The sequence below is a fragment of the Triticum aestivum genome, chromosome 6B, assembly GCF_018294505.1.
Source record: "Triticum aestivum cultivar Chinese Spring chromosome 6B, IWGSC CS RefSeq v2.1, whole genome shotgun sequence".
NCBI lineage: Eukaryota > Viridiplantae > Streptophyta > Magnoliopsida > Poales > Poaceae > Triticum > Triticum aestivum.
The window spans coordinates 489,923,613-489,931,572 of NC_057810.1; positions in this window are offsets into that span (position 1 = coordinate 489,923,613).

Sequence of the window (7,960 nt, forward strand, 5' to 3'; positions counted from 1 at the left end):
ACTTGATCGTTTAGTATGTTGCTATTGCTTTCTTCATGACCTATACATGTTCCTATGACTATGAGATTATGAAAATCCCGAATATCGGAGGAACACTTTGTGTGCTATCAAATGTCACAACATAACTGGGTGATCATAAAGGTGCTCAACAGGTGTCTCCGATGGTGTTTTGTTGGGTTGGCGTAAATCCAGATTAGGATTTGTCACTTCGATTGTCGGAGAGGTATCTCTAGGCCCTCTCGGTAATGCACATCACTATAAGCCTTGCAAGAAATGTGACTAATGAGTTAGTTGCGAGATGATGCATTACGGAACGAGTAAAGAGACTTGTCGTTAACGAGATTGAACTAGGTATGATGATACCGACGATCGAATCTCAGGCAAGTAACATACCGATGACACAGGGAACAATGTATGTTGTTATGCGGTTTGACCGATAAAGATCTTCGTAGAATATGTTGGAGCCAATATGAGCATCTAGGTTCCGCTATTAGTTATTGACCGGAGACGAGTCTCGGTCATGTATACATAGTTCTCGAACCCGTAGGGTCCGCACGCTTAAAGTTCAGTGACGATCGATATTATGAGTTTATGTGTTTTGATGTACCGAAGGTAGTTTGGAGTCCCGGATATGATCACGGACATGACGAGGAGTCTCAAAATGGTTGAGATATAAAGATTGATATATTGGATGGCTATATTCGGACACCGGAAGTGTTCCGGGTGGTTTCGGAGAAAACCGGATTACCGGGAGGTTACCGGAACCCCCCGGGAGAAGTTATGGGCCTTATGGGCCATAAGAAGGAAGCACACCAGCCCACAAGGGGCTGGTGAGCCCCCCTTTGGGCTGGAGGCCGAATAGGAATAGGTTTGGGGGGTGCGGCCCCCCTTTCCTTCTCTCCTACTCCTCCTTCCCTTCCCTGTCCTACTCCAACTTGGGAAGGGAGGATCCTACTCCCACCGGGAGTAGGACTCCCCCCTTGGGCGCGCCTAGAGAGGGCCGGCCCTCCCCCTCCTCCACTCCTTTATATACGGGGGAAGGGGGCACCCCATAGACACACAAGTTGATCTGTTGATCTCTCCCAGCCGTGTGCGGTGCCCCCCTCCACCATATTCCACCTCGGTAATATCGTAGCGGTGCTTATGCGAAGCCCTGCGTCAGTAGCGTCATCAACACCGTCATCACGCCGTCGTGCTGACGAAACTCTCCCGTGAAGCTCTGCTGGATCGGAGTTCGTGGGACGTCATCAGGCTGAACGTGTGCTGAACTCGGAGGTGCCGTACGTTCGGTACTTGGATCGGTCGGATCCTAAAGACATACGACTACAACAACCGTGTTGTGCTAACGCTTCCGCTTACGGTCTACGAGGGACGTGGACGTCACTCTCCCCTCTCGTTGCTATGCATCACCATGATCTTGCGTGTGCGTAGGAATTTTTTTGAAATTACTACGTTCCCCAACAGTAGGCGTGATCTAGAATCAAGGGGGAAGTTTATCCCCTCGTCCAGGCGTCGCGAGAAGCAGGAGGAGGCCAGGGACGCGTGCGCGTGTGTGGCGACCACACGCTCTGCCTATTGGATAGGGGAGGAAGACGACCGTGGCGCTGGTGGGCTTGGCTGCCAGGCAGGTAAACATGTTTCCTTTCTTTCCGTTTTCTATTTTTTGCAACTGTTTTGGGTTTTATTTTCAAATCAAACCATTTTTATAAATTCTGAAATTTAATATGGGAACTAATTGGATATTTCCAGATCCCCACAAAATTTTCAGAATAATTGGACATGTTTTTTTATAGCAAAACTAAATCCAATTGAAATACATTATGACTTAATTTCAAATGCCCAAAATAATTACATTTAATGCTCTAAAAGTATTGGTTTGGATTTTTACCTTTTGCTAATATTTTCAGGGATTAACATGAACATTTTCTTGGGTTCATTTGAAGCAATTTTTAGTTTGGCCATTTTTAAAAGATTCCTGAGTCTTGCGCATTTCCTCAATTCAACTTTCTGAAAACCAAAATGCTGACATGATGAAATGCAATGACAAGCAAAGGCTAATGTTAGGGCTGTGACAAGGACTCCCAAGCAACTAAGCTTGGGGATGCCCCGGAAGGCAGTTTCTCTAGTACCTCACTTATATCTTTTTGAGCACGGTAGTGGTTATATTTTAAAGAAATAAACTCTCATGCTTCACTTATATTATTTTGATAGTTAGTGAATTTTAAAGAAACATGCTCTCATGCTTCACTTATATTATTTTGAGAGTTAGTGAATTTGAAAGAAATATGCTCTCATGCTTCACTTATATTATTTTGAGAGTTGATTTTTTTTGAAGAAATACTTATGCTCTTGTGCTTCACTTAGATCTTTTTGCGATTTAAGAATAGTAATGACAATTTGCAAGGGATATGAATTTGGTCCCAAAGTGATAGATATCCAAGGGGAATATAATAAAACTTTCATAAAGATAATTGGTTATTATAAACTTGATTCCTTGCAATAGTTTTGTGATATGGAGATAGTGATATGTGAGTCATGTTGGTGAGTAACCATGCTTTAGTAACAATATTGGTGTTAAGGTTTGTGATTCCCCATGCATGCACGTAAAGTCAATAGTTATGCAATGAAATTATATCCTACTTGTGGTGTTAATTATGTTCAATATGCTTTTATGACCATTTTCATTTTTTGGTTGGCTGCTTCTCAATTTATTCGCTAGCCTTCACTTGTACTAAGCGGAAATACTTCTTGTGCATCCAACTCCTTAAACCTAAAGTTGTGCCAAATGAGTCCACCATACCTCCCTATATGCGGAATTTCCATGCCATTCCAAGTAAATTTGTATGTGCCAACTCTAATTTTCAAAATAAATTTCCGTTTTGTGTGCCCGTACCACTCATGAAGCGGCAAGGTATGGACAATATTTTCCATGCTAGGTATTTTATTCTCATGATGAGTGTTTATTCACTTGTCATTGCACGAGAGTGTGGCGGGTAATAGGGATGCCCAGTCCCAAAATGGAAAAAAAAATTATGATAATAAATCCCTTGGAAATATGTTGGTATGGAAGGCACCCGTGGATACGGCTAGCCATGGATTGTGAAAGAATGGTGGAAACGAAATAAACATTACTTTTTGTTTGCGAACCGCCTATAATTTGTCTAGCATGGAAGATATCGGGGATTCTTGGTCGTTTTCGTTGACAGGAAAAGCATGCCTCTCAAAACAATTTTATCTCTCAATTTAAGCTATGAGCTCTGGCACGTCTACAAATCTCTGCTTCCCTCTGAGAAGGGCCTATCTATTTAATTTTATGCAATTCTTATTTTTATTTTGAGTCTCCATCTTCTCTTACAAAGCACCAACTAGGGAACACTGTTGTCATACTTGTGTATTGGATGTAGTTAATATTTGATTATGTTTCATGAATGGATCAATGATTGAGCATAATGGGCTAGGGATAACTTTCTATAGTATTGATATTTTGAGAGACATAGTTGCTTGTTGATATGCTTGAGTATTGATGTCTTCATGTCAAATTATAGACTATTGCTTTGAATCATTCAAGTCCAAATATCCATGCTACAAAGAAAAGAATATATGGTGAATATGTTAGGTAGCATTCCACATCAGTTTTTTTGTTTTTATCATTACGTACTCGGGGACGAGCAGGACTTAAGCTTGGGGATGCTTGATACGTCTCTAACATATCTATAATTTTTGATTGTTAAATGCTATTATATTATCAATCTTGGATGTTTTATATACATTTACAAGAAACTTTATATCATTTTTTGGGACTAACCTACTAACTTAGTGCCTAGTGCCAGTTGCTGTTTTTTGCTTGTTTTTGACTTTGCAAAATATCAGCACCAAACGAAGTGCAAATGCCACAGAACTTTTTGGAGATTTCTTTTCTAGCAATAGGAGACACTGGAAGCTTCGGGGGGGACCATAAGATGAATGAGTGGCCCACTAAGCACCAGGGCACACCAGGGGCCTCTGGCACACCCTGGTGGGTAGTCGCGCCCATGAGCCTCCTTTTGACCTACCTCCGCCTCTATAAATACTCTAAAATCCTAAAACCTACAGGGAAGTCCACGCAATAGTTTTTGCGCCACCGCAAGTTCCAGAACCACAAGATCCAATCTACAGACCTTTCCCGGCACTCTACCGGAGGGGGAAACGATGATGGAGGGGTTCTTCATCATCCTCGCTGCCCCTCCCATGATGCGTGAGTAGCTTACCACGGACCTATGGGTCCATAGTGAGTAGCTAGATGGCTTCTTCTCTCTTTTTGTTCTTCAATACAATATTCTCCTCGGTGTTCTTGGAGATCTATTTGATGTAATGAATTTTTGCAGTGTGTTTGTTGGGATCCGAAGAATTTTGAGTTTATGATCAGATCTATCCATGAATATGATTTGAGTTTTCTCTTAACTCTTTTATGCATGATTATTATAGCCTCGTATTTCTTCTCCAATTTATCGGTTTGGTTTGGCCAACTAGATTGATTTATCTTGCCATGGGTAGGGGTGCTTTGTGATGGGTTCGATGTTGCTGTGCTCAATCTCAGTGATAAAAAGAGACATGACACGCATGTATCGTTGCTACTAAGAGTAATAAGATGGGATTTATTTCATCCATGAGTTTATCTTTTCTACATCATGTCATCTTGCTTAAGGCATTACTCCGTTCTTTCATGAACTTAATACACTAGATGCATGTTGGATAGCGGTCGATGTGTGGAATAATAGTAGTAGATGCAGAATCCTTTCGGTCTACTTGTCTCGGACGTGATGCCTATATATATGATCATTGCCTTGGATATCGTCATAATTATTTGCTTTTCTGTCGGTTGCCCAACAGTAATTTGTCTACCCACCGTATGCTATTTTCTCGAGAGAAGCCTATAGTGAAAACTATGGCCCCCGGGTCTATTTTCTATTATATATTAAAACTAAAAATACCTTTCTACAATTTTGTTTTATTTATTTTATTTTTTATTTTTGTCAGATCTATCTATCAAATACTATATCTTTTATCTTGCCCGTAACCGTTGAGGGATTGACAACCCCTCTACGCGTTGGGTTGCAAGTATTTGTTGTTTGTGTGTAGCTGATGTTTACATAGTGCTCCTTGGTTTTCCTGCTGGATTGATAACCTTGGTTTCATAACTGAGGAAAATACATATCTCTACTGTACTGTATCATCCTCTCCTCTTCGGGGAAATCCCAACGCAGCTCACAAGTAGCAATGATTATGGTAGCTTTGTATTTCTCTCCGATCTGTCCGTTTGGTTTGGCTAACTAGATTGATTTATCCTCAGTGTGAAAGGTGCTTTGTAATGGGTTCAATCTTGCGGTGTCCTCACCTCGTGATAGAAGGGGCAGCGAGGCACATATTTGTATTGTTGCCATTAAGGATAAAGCGATGGGATTTATTCATATTGCGTGAGTGTACTTGTCTACATCATGTCATCTTACTTAAGGCGTTACTATGTTTGTTATGAACTTAATAACATAGATGCATGCTGGATAGCGATTGATTGGTGGAGTAATAGTTGTAGATGTAGGCAGGAGTCAGTCTACTTATCACGAACATGATTCCTATATATGTGATCATTGCTATGAATAACCTCATAACTATGCACTTTTCTATCAGTTGCCCAACAGTAATATGTCTCCCCGTGTCTACTTTAATCATATTAATAAAACCAGAAAATTCTTGCTACAATTTTATACCTTTTATTTTACTTTACTTTTTATCTACGTACCTATACAAGATTTAATCCTTGCAAATAACGAGTTCAAAGGGATTAACAACCCTCTTGCCCACGTTGGGTGCAAGTATTTGATTTTGTGTATGCATATGTTGTTCACTAGGGTTTGTGTGATTCTCCTATTGGTTCGATAACCTTGGTTATCATTGAGGAAATACTTATCTCTACTATATTGCTTCACCCTTCCTCTTCGGGGAAAATCCCAACGCAGCTCACAAATAGCATTAGTCCATAAAAATGATATAAGTTAGTATAAAAATAATATAAAGAGGATAATATAATGGCATGGAACAAAAAAAATTATAGATACGTTTGAGACGTATCAACAATCAAGTCCCTTTTTAGTGCCTCGGTTCCTTAGGCAACCCTCCCAGCTCAATTGGTAGAACTCTCATTCTTTTCATTGAATAGCTTGTCGAAGTACGCTTACCATCTATATTTGATCTCCCTTTCTTCACCAGAAACCGATCCAATCCGTCCTTGATACATTTGACTTGGCTGACATCGCTCGTCTTCCTCTCTCGGATCTTGTCAATCTTCTAAATGCCCCTTTTTCCTTCCTTTATGCTTAATCGCAGATAGAGGTCCTCATACGCCCGACCCATTGCTTTGCTCACAGTTGGCTTTTGTAGTCTTCTTCGACACCTTATACTTCTCTACATTTTCTATACTGTTATCTAGGTGTACATGTGTGAAACAATCTTTTTTCTCCTTAATCGACTTCTGAACATTATCATTTCGCCACCAGGTATCTTTAACTTCACTTCTACTTACCCTGGCCAACCCAAACTTCTTTGAAGCTACCTTCCGAATGCAAGTCGTCATATTCACACATATTGTTTGCGTAACCTCCTTCCCCACCAAGGACCCTTCTCAATAAACTTGGCATTAAAAGCCGGAGTTGCCTCCTCCTTGAGCTTCCACCACTTCGTCCTGGTGACTTTGGTGTGCTTATCTTGGTAGACATGAATCCAAAAGCAAAATTCAACCACTACAAGCTTATGTTGAGGGACAACACTCCCTCCAGGTATCACCTCACAATCTAGGCAAGCACATCTGTCTTCTCATCTCCAGAGGACAAAATGAATCTGGCTAGAGTGTTGTCCACTACTAAAATTCACTAGATGAGATTCTCTATTTCTAAAGAGGGTGTTAGCTATGATCATGTTGTAGGTTAAAAGCAAAGCTTAAGACATCCTCTCCCTCTTGATTCATGTTGTCATATCCAAAGCCTCCATGCATCCCTTAAAACCTGTGTTCAATGTACCCACGTGGCCATTGAGGTCTCCTCCTACTAAGAGCTTCTTGTCAATACGTACACTCCTAACCATGTCCTCCACACCCTCCTAGAATTCCCTCTAGGTGCTCTTTTTATGGCCTACTTGCGAGGCATATGTGTTGATAACATTCAGAACTAAGTCCCCAATGACCAGCTTGACTAGGATAATCTGGTCTCCTTGCCTCTTGATGTCTACCACTTCATACTCTAGGCTCTTGTTGATCAAGATGCATACTCCATTTTTATTTATAGTTGTACCATGTACAACAGCTTGGAGCTGGTAACCTCTAACCAACGAATTAGCCAAGGGGAATTCCGTACTAAGTTCTCTATAATTCCATGTCTTGATCACCATGTCGAAAAAATAACATTACACAAAAGAACAAAGGGAGTACTACGGTTTCTAGAAAAACTTTAGTTTAAAATACTTTGAGGTGTTTGGATAAAAGAAATATCGTGGTCTTGTAAATTGTGGTTTTACAAAAAATCGTAGTTTCTTTTGAAGTATTAAAAGAAAAAGTCCCGACCTCTTTCTTTAAAACCGAGAAAGGTCTCACCCTCTTTCATCTATTATGGTCGACCTACATCATGCTTGTTAGTGTATAAATGTATATAGTGGCGAAGGACGAAAAATAATTAAGGTGGGGCGAACTCTAAAGCCTAATAAATGATTTGATGCAATATCAAATAGCCTTTATGCAACAATAGTACACATCATTTTGCGTGATTTAAAACTAACTCAAGTACAATGGAAACGCAAGCATATTTAAATAAATAAAAGATTGTGAAGCTATTATCTGAAAATTTACATCATAAATTCACAACAGGAAAATGTAGAAAATTATAGCTCTCGGAGTGGTGTACTGTTTTCTTAGAGAGAGAGAGAGAGAGAGAGAGAG